A 25,184-nucleotide genomic window follows, 5' to 3' on the forward strand; every position below is an offset into this window, starting at 1 on the left:
GGGAATCTCAGCTCGACCTACTGGGTAAGTATGACTAGCTTGCATTCATATCATGGAAATAAAGCTACATAGTATTTAAATATTATTTAAAATTAGTGTTTAACAAAAACAATATTTCAGCTCACAAACTCCCCCACCTCGGGAATGCTATCATCCACTACCTACCCACAGCCTGTAAAACCGCTGCAAAGCAACTCAAAACAGAGTGCAAAGCTCAGTCAGCAGTTCGTTCACATTTCACAACCAGAAATAATTAAAAATACTTTAAATCAGATGCCTCTTGAGATGATTGTTCATGTGATACCTCTTCTCCTTCCATAGGAGAGACAGGGGAACCAGACCCAGCCTATCATCAGCACAGGATTGTCCAGCTGCTAGCACGAGTGCGCAGCCTCTAGCAGACTTTGCTTACTAGTCTAAACATTTGCTTTTAACTAAATGAAGGCAAACCGAGCTGTACAGGACAAACTGTATGATACACTCCTCCAAATCATTCCTTTCATTAAATTGTACATTAAGTGGGAGGAGTTAATGGCCTGCACCACAGCGCTAGACACAATGTCATTTCCGTGAGCCACCCCAGCGTAAGCATCCATGGACTACATCACAGCGCCTATGCTGTATTGAGCACTAACAACTGTAGCTCCCTGCGGTGAACCGTGCAGTGCTTTCCATCCACACGCTGGTCACAGCAAACAAATGAAATTGCTCAGATAATTTCAGTTGGTTTAGAAATTGAAAGGTCACATCCACTCTTGGAAAAAAACAATAAAAATCAGCATTCCTTCCCAGAAAGTAGACATGGGAATTAACCATTTAATCAATTAAGGGATGCCTGTTGCTCTGAAGGGATCACTGAGCTGCTTGCCTGCAAAAACAAGACTGGGCTTCATAGCTGCTGTTATACAAATAGGTTAACATGCAATAAGGAGGACAAGCCCTCCTCATTTACAGCAGCAAGAGAACTGCAGAAACCCAGCAGCACTATTCTCCTTCCAGCCACAGAAAGAGGAACACAAATAAATTGCAGGGAAGGAGATGAGAGGGAGGGAGAGGAGGAAGGATTTAAACCTGCAGTCACATGGACACCGTAGCTTTCTGCAACGAGATGGGTGAAGCCCAGATTAGCAAGGTATTAATGAAAGCAAGGCAGTAACGTTGATGAGGTGCAGCTCAAAAATAGCCAAACTCTGACCTGCCTCACCGAGCGGAGTGAAGCTCCCCCCTCCCAGACAGATCAGTGTCGGCTGCGAAGTCACGGCTCTGCTGACTGATGGGAAAGGATGGGAGATTGGAAGAGAAGCAGAGCACAGTTGGAAAAAGCTGCTGAGACCGAAGCTAAAAGATGAACGGCAAAGCAGGTAATGAAGCAGCAGCCACGCAGGAGAGCACAATACTCCTTTAAATCATCCTTCAGCAGCAAGATGCAAAAGGCTTGCTGGGAATAAGCCCTTCCCATAGGTAAATACTCAGAAGATGCACTCTCTAGAGATGTCCAGCAGGATGCAATATCCCTGCTGCGTACCTTAGGAAGCAAGCAAAACAAGGGAATAACAATTACGCTGATGTTTCTAACGTGCAGGGGCTCATCTGAGCAGTGGAGCGGTTAGGATGTTACAGTACTGCAGAAACTCATCTGATGATGAGCCCTTGAGAGCAGGACACAAGTAAAACCCCGTCCAGCCACCTCGTGACAGGCTCCGTGACTACGCAGCACTCCCTCAAGGCCTGGGAAACTTATATATGCCTCCTAAACACATTAGTAAACAGAATATTTGAAGAGTACAAAACAAATAGGGGCCAATCTGACATAGCTGCTGCTTTACCTACTCATCCCATGGTCAGACTCGCTCTACAGGACTGTCCTTGAACTGTGCTCTGACATGCGTCTTTTAGGTAAATCCTAAGAACATCTTCAAGATCTTCTAAACCTGATAAAATACAGCATTTTAATAAGAAGCCATAAAAAAAAAAAAAATGTTCCATGTACAAAGATCATGAGCATTCATTATCAGTCCTCCAGTAATGCCAGTGCTTCTCCTGCACGCAATACAGAGCTGTTGAAATGACTACTGATGGAAAAAATGTACTATTCTGGAAACGATAAGATCAAGTACTGTAAAGCATTCATACCAAGAGATATTAAACAGTCACAGTAATTTGCATTTGGGGTTTGTTGGAGGTTTTTTTTTTGTTTGGGTGGTTTTTGAGGGGGTGAAGGTGGGGCTGCATTACCAGAGACTGCACAGAACATAAACACACATGAAATTTGCTTTTAAAAGCAAGTATATTATTATCTGTCCTTAGGCATTCCAAAACCTTTTGTTGGGTCTGAAAATACCTACATGCACAAATATTTAATGTGGGCGAGGGGATAAGAGTACCATGCCAGAAATCCTGATGAAATATGCAGCTCACCCTACGTGGCAGGACAACAGCACTGAGAAAGAGTGTCTTATTCTTATTTAGCCTATAGTGTTTCACGTCATCAGTGAAACAATGTAGGGACTTGATTTAATTTGATCCTGAGACAAACTTGTGCAGGTCTGAATTGGTCTTCGGCAGCCAAATTACAAAAGCCTGACCTCACAGCAACAGCCCAGGAGTAAAAACAGCATCTCCCATGAAGTACAGGCAAACGGCAAATGCAGCGGCTGGCACATGAACCAGCCTGGTCCAGCCACAGCATGCGCACATGGATAACTCAGCCTGTCTCGTCCCAGCCGAAACGCAAGACGTGCCACGTGCACAGCATCACGTGAATTAAGATTTAAGGGAAAAAACACTGATCTCGGACCAGAAAACCCGTGGCCACAGGACAGCACAAGGATATTGCGTTCCCATCTGTTACGGGGATTTCTTGCCCTCCCCAGAGGGCACAATGTGATCTGCAGGAGACTGGTTGTCAACAGCAGGGCTGAAGGCTCTCCTCACTTTCTGGAGGAGTAACAAGGAAGGATCAATATTTAGAAAGATCCTGAGAAAGAGCGGTCCAGCCACCAGGGAGGGGAACACCACACGCACAGCGCCAGCCCAAAAATCAGGAAACTTGCATTTCCGCAGTTCACTAAAAGCCAGTTTTTGCCAAGTAACCAATTTCCTTACACTCTTCATTAAATAAAATATGAAGGGCAGGCGGAGACGTAAAATATAAATGCATACACTTCCATAAGCAACACGCCCTGTTATTGTAGATGCCGCATACATCATTGAGGACGACGGGACTTAAGTCCTCTAACGGAGGGCACATAATTCAGGATCAGTTAGCAGGCAAGGAAGTTTTATATTAACAAGTGTTGCATTTATATTCACCTTTTTGATCCTCACTGCCTAGAAATAGCAGAAACCGCTTTGGTTCATGTATTATTTAGTCAGGGCAAACGGGTGAAAGGCAGAATCAAACCTCAAGACAAACATCAGATGATTTTCGTATGGATCTCCACCAAATATAAAACTTGCAATGGGATGGCAGGACACTCGCCAGTTTGGAAATTAAGCCAGAACGGCTGAAACAATCCTTCCGTCAGATTTCTCTGCAAAGCTACCTGAAGATATGACAGTAGTTATGAACTGCCCTATTGAAACTCGTTGCTGTACCTGTTTTCCAGCACTTTGCCATGCACGTGAGCGCAAACACAATGTCTTTACAGTCTCAAGTGTTAGCAGTTAGAAGCATTGCTTTGGCAAATTTCCCTGGAGAAGAGGAATAGCTACCCATGGAAGACTTGCCCCTAATCACTGGCATATCCTTTTTCCTTGTCTTAATTTTTTTTTTTTTTTTTTTTTAATTTCAGGCAGCTGACTGACAAATAATACTGTTGCTGTGCTCACATTTACAGTGCACAACATCTTTCTTTTCTCGTATTTGCAAAATTTTACTCAAAAGGCACAGCAGCTTTCAAACAACTGGCAGTTGGCACCTCAAAGTTCAGTCATGAAAACTAACTGTGTAGCTAGTTGAAAACCACCTTTCATCTTGAAAATTAGGATGTGGTCTAAAATATTTTCAGACTACGTTTTTACTACCCCATATTTGCAAAGTGGACTTGAAATGGCTGCTTTAACTTGCAGCCAGATGAACGAGTTCAGGATGAAGGCTGTGCTCAGCTGTACTCAGCTGTACAAGCAACTTCTCTAGGACAGGACAGGACATGCGAAGCTCCAAGGCATCGGTGCTCAGGTCTTTATGGAACTCCACAAACTTTATGGAGTTTATGGAACTCCATAACTCTCTCCCACCATACAGGACCATAAAGGTCAACAGGTCCCTGCTGAAGTTCCAGAAATATCAGGTCTGCCCCAAGCATGGGGAAAACCCAAAGCCACGCATGAGCTTGTGTCTGCTTCCTACCCTGATTATTCAGAGGTTCAACAGAACCGAAAGTCATCTTCATACCTGAAGTACTTTCTGCATATAAAATCACTTGTGCTTCCCTATTTTGAAAGGTACTTATAGACAGGAGTTCCTCCCTATTTCAAAGCTCTGCATAAAGCTGGATTCATTGATGCAGACCCATGATTCATCACTAGAGCAAGCTGTAGGAGACAAACTGTATTATGCTAGAACCTAGCAAAATCAGGAAGACAAAAAAAAAAATCAGGAAGAAAAATCAGGAGTATTCATCCCAAACGAAGACCTATACAAAAAACAGTATGGGTGTTCATGCCCTCTGTAGCTTTTTTCTTCCTTATTTTTCTTTTCATCAGCAGTAGCGTCCACTCTTCCCTCCCTCCTTTCCCTCATCCTCTGCAGCTTGTTTCAGCCCCACATGTCAGACCCTCCCCAGCTGAGCCACACATGCTCCAGATTAAAAGTCAACAGGATTAGGAGAAAATGGAGAGGCTGCTGAAACCAGGGCAGTGTGAAACCATCACCTGAAACAGAGGGCAGAATATTTCAGATAACCTTGTGACAGACAGGTAGCAGTGCCAGCAACCCAATGAGCCCCAGCAGCCTCCTCTTCCTCCTCCCCTTCCAAGGGCTTTTAAAAGAAGGAGAATCAGTCTGAAAGGATCCCGAGGACTGTAAATAAATTATGTCCCTGTTCATCAATTAGCTCAGGCTGCACTGAAATGAAAGCCACAGTGGGCTCTGTAATCACTCAAAATAAACTCCTCTGACAGGATTGCTCCTGTGCTGATGGCTCAATTATGCCTAGGAAGACTGTTACAGAACATTAAACATTAACAAAAGTCTGAGTCTGCGTTACTTTTCTCCCAGATAAATCTAATTCAGTAACCGAGTGCTTTTAGCTTAAGTAACCCTGAATTACTGGATCAATTCTTTTCCCACCTTTTCCTCACAAGTTGCAAAAGCCAGGCCACTACATACAGGGAAAATGTTTGCAAATAGTCCCTTTGCTAGACAGTTACATTTTTATTATACAGGGAAGATAAATTTTTATCATTTAAAAATATATACAGTTTGGGAGAGGGTTGTTTATGTAAATTTAGTAGCTCAGAAATCAAAGCAGTGGCAAACTGTTCTCCTGGGTTATGAGGGTTTACTCTAGCTTCCCTAGAAGAGCTTCTTCACTTCTCTAAAATCCAGTCCTGAGCAAACAGTTCCACAGCTTACGTTTTCTGAAACTGCAAGAACCATGAAGACGAAGAAACTCTAACACAGCAGAGTTCATTTCTCATTTTGCATTTGCAATATATCATTTGCTTTTTGTAGCTTCAAGTTTAACAAGACCAGAGATAGCCTGGCCATCTGAACTGTCTCTCCTTTCTCTCCCTGCAACTGTTATCAACACAAAGTTTCTTGAAGCTTGCCCAGGTCAGATCTTTGCTGTTCTAACCTAAGTACAACATGCAAACACATTGCAGAGAGCTGAACAATACCAGGATTTTGCTGTGGATTTAGGTAGGGTGTGACTAGTTTAGAACAGACAAACCAATGTCCCCAAAGAAAAGCATGTGGCTGAGATTAAACGAGAAAATTTCAAAACACAAAAGGAGTTAGAACTAATAAAGAAAAAATCCAGAGAGCTGGGAAGACTAAGAAACTGAAATCAAAGTTGCACCAAAACTAACTAGCTGGTGATCTTCCTACTAAATCCTCCTCATCCTTGATGCTTAATACTCACCAATCCCAAAGCATCATCTTCCCCAATATAAATAAATTGGATTTAACTGAGTTCAACTTCACGTTTTTTAAAAATTAATAAAGTATAACAGTACCAACATTCTTACTAGTGAAAAATCTGCTTGACCGCTAAAGTGATCATTGAAATTTACAAGAAAACAGTGTTATATGTATCACTGGGACCAATGAATTTTTACTCCTGGTTACGAAAAGCAGCCCAGTAACAAGGGAGAAAGCATTCTGAAGCATTTTGAAACCTAACTGAGTAAAACTAGCTCCTTGTCTTCAGGATTTTTTTCCAGAGGGTGAAAGAGTAACTTCAATCTTAAATTCACTTTTAAAAACACAGAATAATTCCAGTTTCACAAATCAAGAGGTAAAATTTGACTCGATACCAAATTCCACCAAGCTCTAAATATGCTTATGTCTACAGCTTATATCTACAGCCCCTTGAAGAGAGTAAATGCCGTTTGTCTTCAAGTCATTTTCCCAGGGAAAGTGTTATGTTACAGGTTTTCTGAACTAAATATTATATAGCTAAACATTACTTAGTTATGTTGAACTAACTGCTGTTTTCCTTCCACCATGTCCTGTGTAGGGAATACTTGGTACAGTGTGCCTTCTGTTTTTTAGGATCCATCTAGGGTGGATATCCAGGATATCTGAAATGCCTCTAGATATTTCCTTCTTCATTTGGCACTGAACTGGATGGTTCACTAGTTATCGTTGTGTGGCTGGGAGTGCTACAACAACAGGAGCTCATCTGAACCAAGGAGCAGCTTAAGAAATCACACTGTTCTCAAGACCAACAAAGAGTTAAAAAAAGAAAGCAAACAAAAATAAACCCAAACCCCCAAAACCAAAGACAAAGGAAACAAATTTCTCAGCAAAGAAAATAATGTTTCCTTAACTGGTTTTAACCCTTATTTTAGGAAAGGCAACAGAAAATATATCGAGACAAAGTTACAAGGACCAGTGATAACCACCAGGAATAGGGATAAACACTGAGTGAAGAGTTGCTCACAAAACACTGTATAATGGCCACTTCCTAAAAGCAACGCTTAAAAACTTTGCCATTTACAAAGCAAACACTATATTTGCCTTGGCTTGTCTGTTGACTACCTTTCTCCTGACACTTCACATGCTTATTGCAAAATAAAGTCTCCTTATAAGAATGTAATATTATAACCAAGCAAGACAGTTACATTTGGTAAGTGAAATTAAGGCCCCAGTACTTTTTATGCGGTTGTTTTTTTCCAAGTGCTCAAACTCTCCCTATAAGCTATCAGAACACATACAATTCAAACAGCAAAGTAAAGTAAATCTCCTTAATACTTTGCTCTTAAGCTGGGTAGACTAACCTGAATTAGCTCAGCCCCAGTTAGAAACGGCAGCATGCGTGCTGTAGCTCTGATTTTAAACCCGAGCTGAGGAACGCTTCGCACTGGTAACACCAGCTCTCGATCTGCTCACCCGAATTCAGCTTCAGCCCCTGCACACCTGAACTTGGGTTATCTGCACCCGCAGAGTTCAACAAGCCTTTTCTTGGAGGCATCCCTCCCTCCTGCCTTGTATTCCCATCCTCCTCTCTTGCGCCTGGGTGACTGCACAGTGGAAAAACTGCTCTTTTCCTCGTTTTCTGCTGAGCTGGGCGGCAGAACCAGCTGGCTGTGCAGTCACACAAGCATAAGCAAGTCCTTCCCCTTTCGGTGGCAGCAGCGAGTTGTCAAGAGCAGCTTAGCTGTATGTTGAAACCATACCTCAAGTTTCCTAATATGCCTTTCTATTTTTAACCAGTCATTTCCCCTACCTTTTCTGCCATGCAGACAGCTGCAGAAAGCAGCTGGAGACAACGAGTGCTCCATCAGGCCAATTTTCCTGGCAAAAAGTCATCCACAGGCCAGCGGCAAGTGCACAAGGGGCAGCAGAGACACTCTCAAATGCTACCCTGAACCCACAGCTCAAGGCAGCCGAGAGGGAACAGGACTGTTTTCCTTTTCCCTGTCTCCTGTGGCTATGACAGCTCTTACTGAGCATGGAGCATGGTGTCCTGGTTGTCCAAAGGATTGCCACTCTCCTGGTTCACGTAAACCAGCTGACATCCGAATCAGCACCTCTGGTCCCTAAAAACTCAAAAGGAGAAAGGCTTAAGCAAAGATTCAGAGCATGGACCTGCTTCTGCGCTTAGCTGCCCGGGCCAGCTCTCCCAGGACAGAGATGGAGGGACCACTCCTGCCTTCTGCAAGCCAGTGTTACCATTTGATACAGCACTTGAGAGCTCTTGCTGGGATGTCCCCAGTACAGAGATCTCCTTTGACAGACAAACCCACATCTCTTGGGGAAAGGTCTTCATCTTCTCCTCCAGGTTTGGAGATCTCCTCCTTCAGGCACTTGGTACTAGGTGTAACACAGACACATGGCGAACCCTGAATTCTCTCCTCACGTGGTAGAACAGCTTTAAAAAGGTCAGCTTTAAAAAGATGACGTGCAGCCACCCTGTAAAGTTAGCCAAGCAAAAAGGGCACTTTCCTGAGCAGGAAGAGCAGTTTTGAGCTTTCACATGCGAATGGACACTCAGGGACACAGAGCACAGGCTGTGCAAGACAGTGAGCCACATGGAATGGCATAAAACAGGCTTTTGGGTTTGGGGGTATTTTTTGTGTGTTTTGTTGGTTTGTTTTGGGGTTTGGGTTTTTTTTTGGTTTGGTTTGGTTTGTTTTTTTTTAAAGTGAGGTCCAGGTTTCTGAGCTGTGCTCAGGACCAGGCATCTCCAGTGAGAAAACTGAATCTCCTTGTAGGACCAGGCAGACCTTTGGCATAAGACAACCAGACTGAGAGCTTGGCACCTAAAACACACACAGCTTGGGGAGGGCAAGGCACAACTCCAACACCGATTCAGGGAGCTTAAGTGTTTAGCTGAAAGTTTTGAGTCATGCTCTTAGATGTGGGCAACTAGAATAGCTTAAGCCCTTCTTCAGCTAAGCCCTTTTTCTTGTGTTCAAACAACAGCTTCAACATCGCAAATGAGGCTACTCTTGCTATTCTCCATATAACATGTTTTCATATGCTACATATTTTCTATACTCCAAGTTACTTGCACAAAATAGGCTTACTGCAAACATGATCGATCAAAACTTAAAGCAAATGCAGACAGGACTCACAGATTCTAAAGTATCAAATGCCTCGGAGAAATCCATTTCTTCAATGCCTACAGAAACAAAAGCCAGGCAAAACAGAAGTCTAGTGTGGATTTAAGCACAGCAAGACCCACAGCAAATCTTCCCAGCTTAAGCAGATTCGAATCACAGGATCCCAGGAAACAAAGCTGCTGAGCAAAACAGCCCATCAGCCATAAACTCTTTTAAAACTAAGTTTCATTAACGAGTTACAGTATTTACAGGTAGGTAAGAGGCAGAAACTGATGTGATTCAGCAATTGCCATGCTGCTGCTGTGGCCAGGGGAGAGAAACCCCACCATGAACACCACGGCCTGTATCCACACACAGCACATGGTAGGTAGGTCTGAGAACCTGTTCCCCACTACGCGCGCCAGCAAAAGTCCAGAAAAGCACGCTGCTCTTGTGGTTTGTGGGTAACCACGCGTCTTAGTCGCTGTTTTCTGCAAAACTCTTCCTGGTCTTGAGTTACTTCAATGAAGAGTTGAAACACTGACTCCCCCCACCCAAAACTGCTTCAGAACACGAGTTTCTTGCTCACATGAAATAAAAGCATTATCCACCTACGGTTCCTCCGGCACAACAGCAATGCATGAGCTGATCCCACCAAGCAGCCTAGCATGCTGTTTTCCCCCTCTGCCTTAGTTGGAGCTGCTCTGTTAGGAAAGTGCTTTATTCTTCGTGCATGGGGAGGAGGTCCTCTCTCATGCTTAACCCACTGGACTACATCACTTTATTAACCAGTACAGAAAGCACAACAGCAGCACGCGCCAATGCACGAAACCAAGATCTGCAAGTAACTTCACTTCTTACCTCCTGGAAAAAGGGCGTTTCGGGGGTGAGAAACCTCTTTAGCAGCTTTTACAAACACTGGGACTGTGTGTTAATGATTTACCTGACAGTGCTGTAAGCAGGTATTTGATAAGAGCGTGTTTTGTTATGGTCTGCCTTCGTCTGCATAATCAAATCAACTCGCACATGAAGTAGGCATAGTATTACTTGCCAGGACAGGAAGAAATTAATGCTCCTCTAAGCTTGCTTACCCCATCCTGCTTTAAAAACCCCATTTTTTTATATATATACACATGCACATATATACACACACAGACTAAAAACCAATGCCTGGAGTAGCTCTTCTATGTGTATAAATATATGTGTGTGTGTGTATATATATATATATATACATAAAAATATATAAAATACACACACACACAGATGAGCTACTGCAGTCACAGGTTTTTTTTTAGTTTCTTCCCCAAAAGTCTAGTAAAAAAAAAAATTGTTCAACTCATCACTATAAATCTATTAGAAAGCTTCCAGATTAAAGCATGCAGTTCAAAAGAGGTTTATGATGAGAAGAAAAGGCAGCTATGCCAGAAATGCACAAATAGGGTCACATACTGTGGAAAGACTCAGCTGTGTATCTAAGACACAGCTTACAGATAAAGTTATATTCTTCTTTCTGAAGTGCGTTCAGCTCACCAAGAGGATTTCTGTGGTTTCCCCATGACTCCCTGTGTTCCTCTATACACCCAGGGCTACCCTCCTCTACAACTGAAGCATTCATGTTTTTGGGCAGTGGGTGACACCGTGACACACGCGGAGGGGCACAGTCAATGGCACTGCCTCTTCCTATGTACGGCTGCTAAAAAACCTCACATAAAGTCTAAAATACATTCTTGCTCTTACTGTTTCATATGAACACTCACTGCAATTGCCCTGGGTATATCTGGCAGCAATTAAGGGTGTTAGGGGTGGGGAGAGGTGCCCAGGACTGCAAAAGGGACAGCAGCTTGCCCCTGACTTTTAGTTTGTGCAAGCAAGCGCTGCTGCCACGCCGCATAACTCTGATCACCTTGTACCAGTGTGCCACAAACAAAACCTCCAGACCTAGAAACCACGGAGAGACTCCACTGTGCTTTAATGTCTGGCCACAGCGAGAGATGAACCTGTTTGATGGAAACATGCTGGACCCTGGACACAATTTGGGGGGGGACAAGACAGGGGTACTCATCGGCTGGATAATTGCTGCCCCAGTTGCTGGCAGCCTGGCTGGCTTTTATTTGCGGGGGTGGGTGGAACCCACCAACAAACAAGAAACTAACCACAAGTTTGAGTGCCACCTTTAAAAAAAAAAAAAAAAAATCCCCAAAAGACATATTTTAGGTCTTATTGTATCCGAGTTCTTCTGCTCACTTCCAAAACACAGCCCCTGGCCCTTCACCAGCAGTCGAACAAGCTTTTTAACTAAAACGGGATCATCCAGAGCCAGAGAGCTACTCACTCATGGAAATCAGGTGGTTGGTAACAGCAGCCAACTTCTCCTCTTCCCAGCTGCCAGCCAGACGCGACGCTTACAGCAAGAGGAGAGGGAGACAGCAGCAAGGCCTCTGCAAGCCGAAACGTTTTAAGATCCCTCCGCCACTTCGGCAGAGCAACTCCCAGACCCCGAGGATCTCGCCAGCGTCTCCTTCACAAGCCGAACTTCCTTCAAATTAAAAGTTGCCTTTCAACTTCCCCACGCCGACAACGTCGCATTGGGCTTTGCCAGGGCTCCTCTCCCCTCTGCTTGCCAGCCCTGTGCAGGAAGTGCCTGGAAAGGAAAAGCAGGAGAGGTGAGCGGTCCACCAGAGGCACCGAAACGAATGCTCGCCCGCTGCCGCTCCCTCCCCAGCCGTGCTGTCTCGCCCCGCCGAGTGCGTCAGCAGCGGGCGAGAGGAGGAGATGGAGGAGGAGGAGGAGGAGGGATGGGAGTGCCAGCCCGGCCAGAGGGCTGCAGTTTCCTACAGCAGCTGGTGTAACGCCTCGCGGCAGCTCTGGGTTTTACCAGCAAAAAAAACCAGCTAAAACGGGGGGAAATAAAATTATCGTATAAATTCAGGTCTGTTGATTCTTAACGTCTGCAAGTAACCCAAAGCAAAGCCTTGCATTAGTATTATTTCTGAAAGACTCAATACGACACTGTGAAGCCAAAAGAGTCAGTGCTAGGAGGAAGGATTCATTTTTCTGATATATATAAATAACAGATGTTAAGTCCTACCCTAAAAGAAAAAAAAAAAAAAAAAACCAAACCAAAAACAAACACAACAAAAGAAGTCATATTTCACCACACTAAAAAACAAAGCAAAACAACAAAATCCCCAACCTTTCAATGAAGTTTTTGGCTACATCCCACTGCTGCCACCAGCAGCAGAGTCCTTGGGTAGGCAGCATCACCAGTCCCCGAGGGCACGCATCCAGCCTTTATCCCAAAGGACACCAAGAACTGGAAACACATAGGACCAAGGAAGCTAGCACCTCCTGCACAAAAATATAGGGGGTGGCAAAGATGAGCGAGAAAGGAAGGTGTGAAGCATCCCTGGTGAGCACGAGAGGGAGTGGAGGACGTCTACTGGCTGCCTGCCGCGGGACGGCAGGGAGGTCCATGTAATTGAGTACAAAACCACAATACAGAGCAGACTGAAGCCACATGTTGGAAAGACTGATGGGATGAGCAGCACTGGCAGAGTGTTTTCCAGCAGCTTACATGAGAGCAAGGACTCTACGCAGTCCACTGTCTGCTGTAAGCAAAAGAGATACTGTCCAGAAGTGAAGTCAGAGGCATATGAAGTGGCCTGCTTCCACTCCACAGATGAATTAATGTGGAAAAAAACCCAAAAAAACAGACACCAGTATTAACAAATAGGAGCATCACGTTTTCTGAACTCCACCCCAGGAGAGGGAGCCTGCTGCCAGCAATACCGAGGAATCTGCAGAGCCCCTGCAGAAGAAATACAGGGTGGAAAAAGTATTTTCAGAAGCCACACAGAGAAATCCCTCCATACTGACCTTGTCATATGGAAAATAAGTATTTTTAAGGAGTAGTCGGTTTGGGTTTTTTTAATAGACACATGCCCTTGGACATGCCCACCAATCCTTGCTCCTAACACATGTAGACAGCCAGGTAACAAATGCAACAACGTGTTCACAATCAGCTCCTCCACAAAGTCCAGAAGCCAAAAAAGTCCATGGGTTTGTCACTAACCTTCAAATACTGGTGAGGAGAGGGGTGGGGAGAACATTTTGATGAAGGACTCCAAACATCAAGTTGTATGTCTGCAAGCACCAATTCAAGCGGAACACAGCAAGCATCTTGTGTCAGCAAGCCCAGCCAATTCCCCTGCCTGTAATTAATTTTAAAGTCTTTTGTCTTAAAGGTCAACAAAAAAAGCACTTAGCTTAAATGGTCCAACTTGTCCCTTTATCCAATAGCTTTTTCCCTAATTTAAGAATTAAAAACCACATAGGCTCATTCTCCTTTTCCTGCAGATCATCATTAACACGTGAGCTGGCAGACCCCAGCTCAAGTGAACTAACCATCAGATTTTCTTTTTCATAGCTCTTTTAGGAAGGATTTTAACAGTTAAGCTGTACCTCCAGCAGGCCAGAGAGTCAAGTCCAAGTCAGTCCATTTTATTTTAAATCTGAGGAGAAATGAGAAGCGTGGATTAGCCACTAGTGAGCTCCCTATGACTTTTTTCCAGCAGTCTCTTAGTAACTGAGCTCCATAACACTCAACAGATGCATCTGTCCAACCTCATCCCGCTTTCTAGGAGAGATTCTGGAGTAGAACTGGTTAGCTAAAGATTTCTAGGATTTAATTCAGTTGGTACCAATTCTGTAAATTCCTCCCACTGAGCATATATATGAGGAATCAAAGGATTAATTAGAAGACACACTACAGGCCGTGCATTCCTTGTTATGTAGATGACATTCATGGCTACTTTGGGCCAATACACACCTCATGGGACAGCAGAAGTCACCTGGTGACGACAAAGGCAAACTTAACTCACTTCTGACAACAGATGCATTCATATTTGAGAAAAATGCTCTTTTATTACTCCAGCAGATCTTATCTTTGCAATTTTGTCCCCTCAGTGATCCACAACTGTATGGGTTCAGTGACCTCATGGCACATAAGGAACCCAGCCCCATCTTCCCACGAGTGAGGTGGGGCCAGAAGGGAGAAGAGACAACAATTTGACGAGTATTATGGGTAATTAAAAGCAAGCTTTGGGAACACCTTTTCAACATGTTTAATCATTACGCATTTAAATATTGCGTGTGTCCAGACAGATACAACTTAATACCCTGTAAAGCCCTAAACAAATAAAAAGAAACATACTTCATTAACTTTTCCAAAGTACTTGCAAAGGGGTTTTTTTTTTCCTTCTCCTACACACTTCAGCCAGGACACATTTATCCTAAGGGCTAAAACAGAGGACAGCCTGAACTGATTACATCATTTTCTTTCTATAGGACTCAACATCTGGGAGTACTGCTCAGTTAAGTGTCTGTTGCTCTGCTTCATATCCACCTTCCCACATCGTGCTTCAATATGAGAATAACGATTAGCATAAAAATGCCTGAAGAAGAGAGACGGCCACTGAGTGTTGACCTGTTTGCTTCTTTCCTGATCGGGACATGAGCTATGTGACACAACACTAGATTTGAGGTTGACTGCTGGCACTTCAGAGAAATAGCTACTACCGAGCTTCAGCGCTAACGTTTCTTGGTAATTCAAGCACTACATGCACTGGCAAGAGAGCATGTTTCCAAAAGTCTTGCCGGGGAAAAGGTCTTCCTTGCCTTGACAGCTTAAATCTGTCTACACATCAAAAAAAGTCAGAGTAAACAGATTATATGGAGTCACCTTCTCCCTTGCCCATCAGTAAAGAAACTACGTACTAGCAGATGAAATCCAGCACTGAAGGTGGGAAGTCTAGTGCAAGTAAAAAAACAACCCTACTCATTCACACCACCAAGCAAACTCAACCCTGAGGTCCAAGCACCGCAACCCAAATGTAGAAAAATAGCAATGACACTACCTCCAATCGAGCTGTGCGCATGGCCGAGAAACAAAAAGCAAGAGGATTTTAAAGTGTTTTGGAGTAAAAGGAGAAAGGAAGCCTGAGTCAGAGATAAGAAGAAATAAATAAAAATAAAGTTTAAAAGCAACTGATACACAGAGAGTAGCTTTACCTTCTCCCATCTCTGGGGACATCATGAAATAGGTGACAATTTTTAAAGCAGTGCATTTCTCTCTCCTTAAGTTAGTAAGCAGCTCTCTTTCCAATGCAAGGCTTTAAAGAAGGAACTACACGCTTGCCTTTTTGGAAGCATTTTTACAGGACCCAGCAGGGAGGCATGTGGCTTGCTGGCTACCAAGGACCACTACCAGCACAAAAGTGGGTATGAGTTCAAAGACTGATTACTGATTTCTAGGATCAACACCTACCAGAGAGGATATGTTCATATTGCTTCACATGAGCAATATAAATCCATACATCCAACATACGTATCCCAAAAACCTTTTAAGCATTTTTTTTTTCTTTTTGTCTTTTTTTCCTTCAAGTAACCTGAGTCTGGTCACTGATATATCAGAAAAAACATACTACAGGAGCGTTAAAAAGCTACTCTGACCTCTGTTTGCTTCAAAACACTTTAAAACAGTGTGTTCAACAACAGCTTGAGGACAAGTTTTTAAAAATGATTCAAAATACATAGCCCATTCTCTTCAGAGCAAAGCTATTTGGTCTTAACTACAATGTGACTACCTGCTCATTTGAAAAGAAGCATTAGCTATTGCACTGAATCACTGCTTGCTATAAGCATCAAACCCTCTACTTAGCATTTAGTATCACAATATGCTGAACAGCCCGTGCCACTCTAAAAGTGCTCCTTATTACTCTTTCAGCACTTTCACCCCCCCAAACAAGTGACCTAGTTTATAGCACACTCACTGTGCAATCTGTAACGCAGATCTCCCCAGAGATGCTGTGAATGCAACAAATCCTGTTGCTTATTATTTATATCAAGCTTATTATTTCTTCCAGCTTCAAGCTGGGTTTTTTTAACCCCTGTTCTTAAGCTGAAATGTCTTTGTAAAGAACACACAAAATCGAGGACATTGCTAAGTTTTGAACAGTTTTGGCAGAGACCTTTCAGCACATCTGCTTTATGATCCAGAAATGAAGCACTTTTTATTAAAGATGCAAAAATGCTCATCGCTAAAACAAACCTGTTCTGGCCATCACTGCTCCACCCTGTCTTCTGAGGGTTTTCAACCAGCAAATGTGTATATTCCTGTTTGATATAACACATGATTTTGAACAGGCCAATAGTTTAAAAAAAAAGCACATAGCGGACACCGCCACAATCTATCATCTTTCCTACTGAGAAATAACCTGAAACTTTATTATTACATATATAATATTATAATAATATTTAATATTAGTACATCTGTATTACAGCATTAACAGCCATTACAACTTCGTACGTGCAAGGCTGTTAAGAACAGACAGTTGCTTTTGAAACTGAAAAAATATCATTAAATTTACCTTAATGGGGTTCTGATATATCTTAAGAAGGCTGACTTTAACATCTATGAGTTATTTATTAAAATAACTTCCAGAAATGCCAGGTTAAGTGTTTAGGTGTATCAAACACAAAGGGTGGTTCTGGAGTACTGATGTATTCATTAGCTCCAGCAATTAAGTTTCCAGAGGGGAATGCTGTGTCATGTAACGTGTGACTCACGGAGTCACGTCCGGAGGAAACCACAGTTCTCTTTCTTTTCCTATAAAAAGCTCACCCTGTTTTTAAGTTGAACAAAGTTACCTGAACAAAAATCTTTCCTCCAACAAAGGAGCTAGTTTCAGCATTGCTTGCTTGAGCATGTGTGCAAGAACAAAGGTGTATTTTACATCACTTCGAAAGAGGATGATCACGCAACCTGCCAGCAAACCAGTGTCTTCTGGAAACTCAGCTGAAAAAATCCCCTGCTCCTCCTTCAGAAGTGAATTAAGAAATAGATTGTGGTGTTGTATTTGAACATGTGTTTGTACTTTGACCTTGCATTGGTTTTGCAACCTCCCGATGCTTTGGCTGGCTGACCTGTTCCTGGGCAGCTCCCAGTTCACTCCCCTTCTGCATCTGACCATGGTCACAGGACTCCACCACGTTGCAACAGCTCTGAGGGATCACACACCCCCTCCCCCGCACCATGCGTCCCCGTGCACTTGCTGTGACTGAAAGCTGTAAAAAGGATGGCAGAAACACCAGTGGGATCCCCACAGATCTGGAGATCCACCAGGACACGGGACCTTTTGCTGCTGATGAAGCAAGCCTCCATGCCACTTGTGTTGTCCCAGCCACGCAAACAGCTTAAATATCTGGAGTTCTTGTCTAACTGGCATCATCTTTGTAAACAGATAAAATTGGTCCTTTTGCTTATCACATGTGCTGCCCTAGGCTGCAGAACATGTATATCCTTCTGCTGTTCCTAGTTAAACAGCATGGTTGCCCTTTAGATCATCAGAAAAACACCCGGATTTTCTCAGTGGCAGCTCCGCCATTAGAAGCCAGGATCACTCTGCAGTCTAATGCCCAGAACCTCTTCAGAAGCAAGAGTAGAGAAAAAACAAGGTGGCACACTGTGTTACTGCAATTCACTTTCATACAGGAGACGTGCAATCAGATACTCAGTTCAAAGCAAGTGTTTAATACCACTGCAGTCAAATTTTAGCCCAGAAGAGTGAAGCTTTCCATAAACAAGAAAAATGGAAACAAGGCACCCTTTCCAAACTCACTATCTCAACGAGAAGGACATTTTTCACATGGCAGGGCGTTATTCACACGTGACTGCATCCTGCATCCAGCTACAGCGCTCCCAGCTCGTGAAGTGCCACTCCTATTCTCTTATCCACTTATTTTTTCCTCTGAGAAGTCTCAGTTACCCAGGTGTGTCAAAATCCTCTTGCTAAAGAAGTCACCGCCAACAAACGTCAATTTGGTTGTATTTCTTCCAAACCCAAAATTTCAAGCCAAAGGCCTCTACAGCAGGCAACAGATTGTTTCCTCACCAAATACTGTAATGGGACACAGAGTGGTAGCACCATTGATTTTTCTATCAAAGAGTTAATTCCTTTATTATTTGCCCCACATCTTGCTACAACACTGCTGGTTTTGTATAGTAGTAGTTTGGCATGTATCAAGTGCTCTGGCTTCTTTAAAGGTTTGACAGACCAAGTTGGCCTTACCCAGAAATATGATATGTGATGATGGATGCCAGCTGCTGCCATCATCCAAGGAGCAATCAAGAACCTTTCAGGAAAAGACCCTTGATTGTTTTAAGTATGGCTGGCTGGATATAGCAAGTCACTAATTTATTATGCACAAATGGAGCCAAAATGTCCATACTTGGGCTTAGCAGAGCACTGCAAGGCAAATGCTTTTCCTTTCAGAAAAAGAAAAAAAAAAAAAAACAACACCAAAACCAAAACACGTTTACACCAAATGCACATTTCATTAACACACAGTACCACCTGCTTGTAGGCCTGCCCAGCAATCCTTATGTTAAAACACTGAGGTTTGAAAATGTACTAATGCTGATCTCTATGCCAAGGAGGGGCAGAGACATCAGAGACTTGGCTACTTCCTTTGATTTCCTCTGTTCTTCAACAGCAGCACTGCACCACTCTGCAAATATCAACTTCATGCTCTGCTGATGTTATCCCTTGATCTTCAAAGGAGTTTCTTATTAACCTGAAGGACCTAAAAGGAGCCAACACTTTCCAGTACAAGCAAAATTAGCATCTTAAAAACAAAAACAACAACAACAAAAATGAACACAAAACCAAACCAAACCAAAACAAACCAATGCAAGAGTTAATAGATGATCCTGTTTTGTGCTAGAGGTCAACGACAGGGCTCCTGAGTGTGGAGGGGCCTTTTTCCTGTTAAAGATAAATTAACCCAGCCTTCACATCCGGAGTATTTGTTCACACACCGTAAGAGTCACACAGAATACAAACCAGACAGAAATCCAACTCCTTAATTTGCAATGTATTTTTGTGGTACCTCAGCAGGATGGATAATTATCCTGAACACATGACCTACATGTGCTGTTCATGCAATGAGTATCTTCTCTCTCGTACCCAGGTAGCAGACCCAGAATGACGTATACCCCACTCAAAGACTCTGAAGATGAAACACAAAGTTATCGATTAATCACTTCCTCCGGCTCCCTTTTTGTCCTACGTAACTGAAAGTAAATATTCACAGGTTAAACGGCACTGCCTCAGACATGCCCACCTATCGAATGCCTTACTCATCAATAAGCATGATGTGGATTAATACTGCAAATTAGGGCTTCAAATATCCACTTCCTCCATCCCAAGGGCAAAGGGAACAATACAACAAAAGCGATAAGGAGCTATTTCTGAGGACCACAGGGTGTTGTACTCCCAATATCCTGTGTTGACACAGCCGGTGTTATTACTGCTTTACACCGTTATCCCATCATCGCAACACACATCCTCTTCTTGCGACTTCTCCACACGGCGAGTGCCGCAAGTTTACCTGGGTTCAAAGGATGACTGAACGAATTCAAAGCAGTGAAGAAGACAACATGATGCTCAGGAAGCCTGAGCCACTAATCACTAAAGGCTCAAAGGGCTTATTGGGGAAGTGTGTTTATATGCCCCTTTATGCTCCTCCCAAAAAAGGGGGAGCATACAGCAATGCCACCACAGGCACGGGCTGGTTTTGGTATAACTCAAAATCTAACTGTACTTATATCTCTACCAATGATCAAAGTGTGATAAAAATGTTCCCTGTCCCTGTTTTCAGGTGCTGGCCTGTCAGACCTTGTTTTTGTAACCTTGGCCTCTGTGATGCATATGAGAAACAACAAAGGACAAAAACCGAAGTGCTCGCTGCTTGGCACAGGCTTTATGCTCCAGGCCCAGGAGGCTTGGCTGTCCCACAAGGCATGCGCTTAACACTTCCTGCAGGAAGCATCACTTGTGCTGCAGAAGCAAAGGGTATGATCACAGGATGCAAAATATGGCAAGGTGCAAACACAGAACATATTAGAGATTCTGTTACATCAAAAATTACAAAACACTAGCACTACCTTCTACTTCAATCTGCTTGTTTAAAGATGGGACCTTTGATTCATTTATGGGTTTTCCCTTTGGTGCACACACTGACAGACTGGGCAGTCATTTCCTCTAGTCCAATTTATTCCTATAGGAAGTACAAGCATCAGTTCTGTGTAAGCATTAAAAGCGACAGCCTGGTCCTTCCACCAGGACCATTAAAACTCTGCTTCCTAGCACACATATCCCCCAAAAATTCAGCACTTACTGAAATCCCAATTCATGATATTTCTTACATGTACACTTTCCTACAAGCACCTGAATTTGTGTCTTTAACTACAATGCTGAGCACTAACTTGTACAGGGACCTGAAGGAACTTTATCGTGCCTGTACTGAAGCCAAGTCTCAGCAGCTTTGACCACAAAAAGCATTGTGCACCCCAGGGAGAAGCTGAAGCCTGTATTTTCTGGCACATTTTGATTTCTGCTTAAGTGCAGCATCCATCCACATTGGATGAGGCTTGATGTGTATCAATTTCTAAATTTTTTAGGCAGTCATGTACTTTAGAAGGATAACGTGCATAGCTTTGACTTACAAGTCAGCAGATTTTGTTTCAACACACTTCCTATTGATATAGTTAGTTTGAATGACCAAGGATATGTCCACAGCCTATATATAGCCTTACTAGAGAAACTACGAGGAGTCCTCTCGATACTAAAAAAACTTACGAGTATATTTACACTGTAAATATACACTGTATGCTGTAGCATACACAGAGCAGCAATTGCTAAATCAAGCCATGGCCAAATACCTTTCCCCTAGCATTCATCAAATATATTTTAGCTGGCATTTACTGTGTTCACACTTGCATTTCTGTTCTTGACACTAGTCACAACGGCAAGACTACGTACATCTTTTCAAAACCCACACAGGAGACAATCACGCCATTCTGAACTCGGCATTGATCCTGCAAGTCCCTGTACGATCAAAGAACAGACGAGGGGAATCCTGCTGCTTGATACCCCCACTCCTAGTTATTCCTGGCAGATTATCCAAAGCCAGAAATAACTGGAGCTGTTTCTGCGTGAACTGGGTGGGGTAGATGTGTGTATCGAACTGTGGACACCAGCACCCTTCCCATGCTCTCGGCAACTTGAGTCAAAGGAACTGCCCATTTCTTTTTAAAGATCATTCTTAACTACTCCCAAAGGATGACATGCCTTGGATGTTATTGTGCTGTGCGCTACAATTTCCTAGAGTAAGAAGAGATTAGTTTCTTCCCCACCCACGCCAAATAGGACTAATCCAGAACAATATTTCTGCAGACCTTCCACTGACTGCTAAACATTGTATTTCACAAAAATCACTGTCAGAGGTTTTATCCCTGCAATTACAGTTCACAAAAATGCAATTCTGTAAGGAGTTTAAAATATCTAATAGGGAGTACGAAAGGGTAAAAGTAAATACTTGCGCTTTCTGAAGAGGTGGACTTGCCCTGTTCATTTATGCAGTACTGTTAGATTTTCTTGGTGACTGGCATTTCTGCAAAAATGCAGTGCTCAAACATGCTCAGCTTCACACAAAACCTCAAGCCTTGAAGTGTTACTTTCTGTGCCTTCTACAGCTCACAAGTAGCAAAAAGTAGCAAATGCAGCTTCAGACCTTAGAAAACCCCTACTAAACCAAAAGTAAATGGCCTTATTTTACAAGCTATCCTTATTTTACCAACTATCCAGCACAATATAGACTATTCAGTCTACATCTTTTTAGTGTTTTCATCCAATTCTATTATTTCAGATTTAGACTGAGCACAATAAAAATGGAATAGACGGGAAGTTTTTGAGAAGCCAGAGCTCTGAATTATTTAGAAAGCTGAAGAAGAGTTGAAATTCAGTTTTACTATAATGAAATCACTTCCACAGTGCAATAACAATATTGGAGGGAAGAGAAGAAAAAGCCTCTCTGCATCACCTACACAAATTGCTGCAATTTTAAGCTTGCTGCAGCACCTCTCAAATGGGTGTGAGCGGGGACAAGCAATCCCTGATCCCCGAGTGCTGATGCTGCGCATGCAAGCAGCTGATGAGAAAGCCTTGCTTTCAGAGCAAGAGAAGGCCGTTTACCTTCACAGGCTTCCTATCCTTCCGAGGTGATAATCATCTAATCACTCTTCAGGCTACCTTTCTCACTAAAATAAGAAGAAAGGAACGCTTTATCTTGCATGTTTGGCTGCGGTTTGGCTCAGATTGAGAGATTTCTTCCAAAGTAAACACTCCTGCAATGTCACAGGGTATATGTATATATAGACACACACCAGAGGAGAAGGAGAAAGAAATACAGCCCTTCTGTAGATATTCAGTTTCATTAGGAACGACGTAAGTAGGGGAGAATATGAGACAGAAATAAAGTCTTTATTTTTCTAAAGCTACATGCACAATGTTGACTCAGATACTAAAGCCAGGTTGAATGATCCAAGATAAATATTGCATCCATCCAGTAATAGAGAGTTTCTCACATATTCCTGGCTTTTGCCAGAAGATGTGCTGTTTCTGCTTGGGAAAGACTGCCATCCTGGCAGTTCACACACATTTTTGCACATCCAACTAAACTTCAGGAAAGCCACCTTCACTCACACACCTGAAGGCATGTATGCAGATATGGAAGTGCCTGTGAGGCATTATGGGGAAAGCTCTCACACCATTTCTGGGAACTTGGCAGCCTTGGGTGCCTCTCTGTAGTGCCTGTACACCACTACACGCAGCACAGGGAACAGGCAGGAGGTCTGCCTGCACTTGCAGGGCTACAATCTCTGTGAGCATGGAGACATGGTGGGGTAAATCACACAACTGGATGAGCATCTGGATGTTCGGAGCAAGGAAGACTTACCCTTGGTGGAAGAAGATCAGATTAGGGAACAGTAAACAGACTGGACATAGACCCCTCCATGGGACTGGATGGGATGGACCCACGAGTGCTGAGGGAGCTGGCTGATGTCATTGTGACGCCACACTTGATTATCTCTAAATAGTCATGACAACTGGGAGAGGTTCCTGAAGACTGAAGGAAAATATATGTCACCCCTGCCTTCAAGAAGGGCAAGGAAATGGATCTGGGCAACTACAGGCCAGTCAGCCTCATTTTGTCCCTGGGAAAGAGCAGCTAACTCTAGAAACCATTTCCAGTCACACGAAGGACAAGAGGGAGATCAGGAGTAGTAAGCATGGATTTATGAAGGGGAAAAGTCATGCTTCACCAGCCTGACCTCCTCCAATGATGAAACAACTGGCTTGGTGGATAGGAGTGCAGAGGATGTTGTCTGTCTTGACTTTAGTAAGCCTTTCAACACCATCTCTTATAACATCCTCAGACAAGCTGGCAAAGTGGGTAGGGAGGTGGACTGAAAACTGGCTGAAAGGCCAGGCTCAGAGGGTTGTAGATCAGTGGCACTAAGTCCAGTTGGAGGCCAGACACTAGTGGTCTACCCATGGGTTGATACAAGAGCCAATATTGTTTAACCTCTTCATTAAATGACCTGGATGATGTGCAGAGTGTACCCTCAGCAAGTTTGCTGATTACACAACACTAGAAGGAGTGGCCAATACACCAGATGGTCACATTGCCACTTGGATGAACTTTGACAGGATGGAGCAAAGGGCAGCCAGGAACCTCATGGTGTTCAAATAAAGGAAAGGCAAAGTCCATCACCTGAGGAAGAATGACCCAAAGCACCAGTACCGGCTGGAAAGTAGCTTTGCAAAGAAGGACCTGTGGTTCTGGATGACGACAACAAGCTAACATGAGCCAGCAATGCACCCTCACAGCAAAGGCAGCCACCACCAGCATCTTGGGCTGCATTAGGAGTGTTGCCAGCAGGTCGAGGAAGCTGATTCTTCCCATCTGCTAAGCACTGGTGAGACCACACCTGGAGTGCTGGGTCCAATTCTGGGCTCCTCAGTGCAAGAGAGACATGGACATACTGGAGAGAGTCTGGCAAAGGACCGCTAAGATGACTAAGGGACTGGAGCACCTCTCCTATGAGGAAAGGCTGAGAGAGCTGGGACTATTCAACTGGGAGAAGAGAAGGCTCAGGGGGCGACTTTAATCAACATATATAAATGCCTGAAGGGAGGGTGCAAAGAGGAAGGAGTCAGGCTCTTCTCAGTCATGCCCAGTCACAGGACAAGATGGCACAAACTGAAACACATTAGACCATAAGAAAATACTGTTTTACTGAGAGGGTGGTTGAACACTGCACCAGGTTGCCCAGAGAGGTTTTGGAGCCTCTGTCCTTGGAGATACTCAAAAACCAATTGGACATCATCTTGGGCAACCAGCTCCAGGTGGCCCTGCTTGACGAGGGCAGGTTGGACAAGATGACCTCCAGAGGTCCCCGCCAACCTCAACCAGCCTGTGATTCAGTGAACATTTTGCCAGTTCATTTGCACACCCAAGATATCATTTATGATAAACACAAGTATTGAGAAGAAGCTTCTCAGTCCTGTCTATGGTACCACCCATGGCAGAAACTCACAATATCAGTGTGTTGACAGATCACACAGCAGCTCAGCAGGAGACAACTAACATGTGCCGTATCTCACTCTTGAGGCTGAGATTGTTTCCAGTACTTGCTAGCTCGCCTTTGCTATGGTTTGGCTCAAATGCTGCTTTCTCAATGTGACACAGGGATCAGAGACTGGGAACATTAACAGACCAATCAGGAGGTGTTTTGTTCTGTGCCCCCTCCCACCCCCCCTTCTCTGTTTTTTAACATCACCTTTTTGACGAATGCTTTAAAAAAACCCCTCTGCTCCACAAATGCTCTGTATCACCTCTAAAAACGAAAGGATGAGTCTCCTCTTTTATAACAAAGCAAGAAGAGGCAGACATGGATACCCTCTAGGTTTACTAGCTAAAATCTTCATTCACTTGGCAGATATATACTTCTTGCTGGTGTAAGAGAACAGAAGTCCTAAAGATTTTAAGGCCAAGTCGTAATT

General features: G+C 43.5%; 1 protein-coding gene across 1 annotated transcript in view; it reads right to left on the reverse strand.

Moving 5' to 3' along the window:
- SGMS1 (sphingomyelin synthase 1) overlaps nt 1–25,184 on the reverse strand; it is a 99,593-nt gene that overhangs the window by 25,509 nt on the left and 48,900 nt on the right. The window contains exon 3 of the mRNA XM_082310843.1: nt 11,549–11,857. The gene's annotated coding sequence lies outside the window, so the exon portion shown is untranslated. The remainder of the gene's footprint in view (nt 1–11,548; nt 11,858–25,184) is intronic.

This window comes from Platalea leucorodia, assembly GCF_965183815.1.
Source record: "Platalea leucorodia genome assembly, chromosome: 4".
Taxonomy (NCBI): domain Eukaryota; kingdom Metazoa; phylum Chordata; class Aves; order Pelecaniformes; family Threskiornithidae; genus Platalea; species Platalea leucorodia.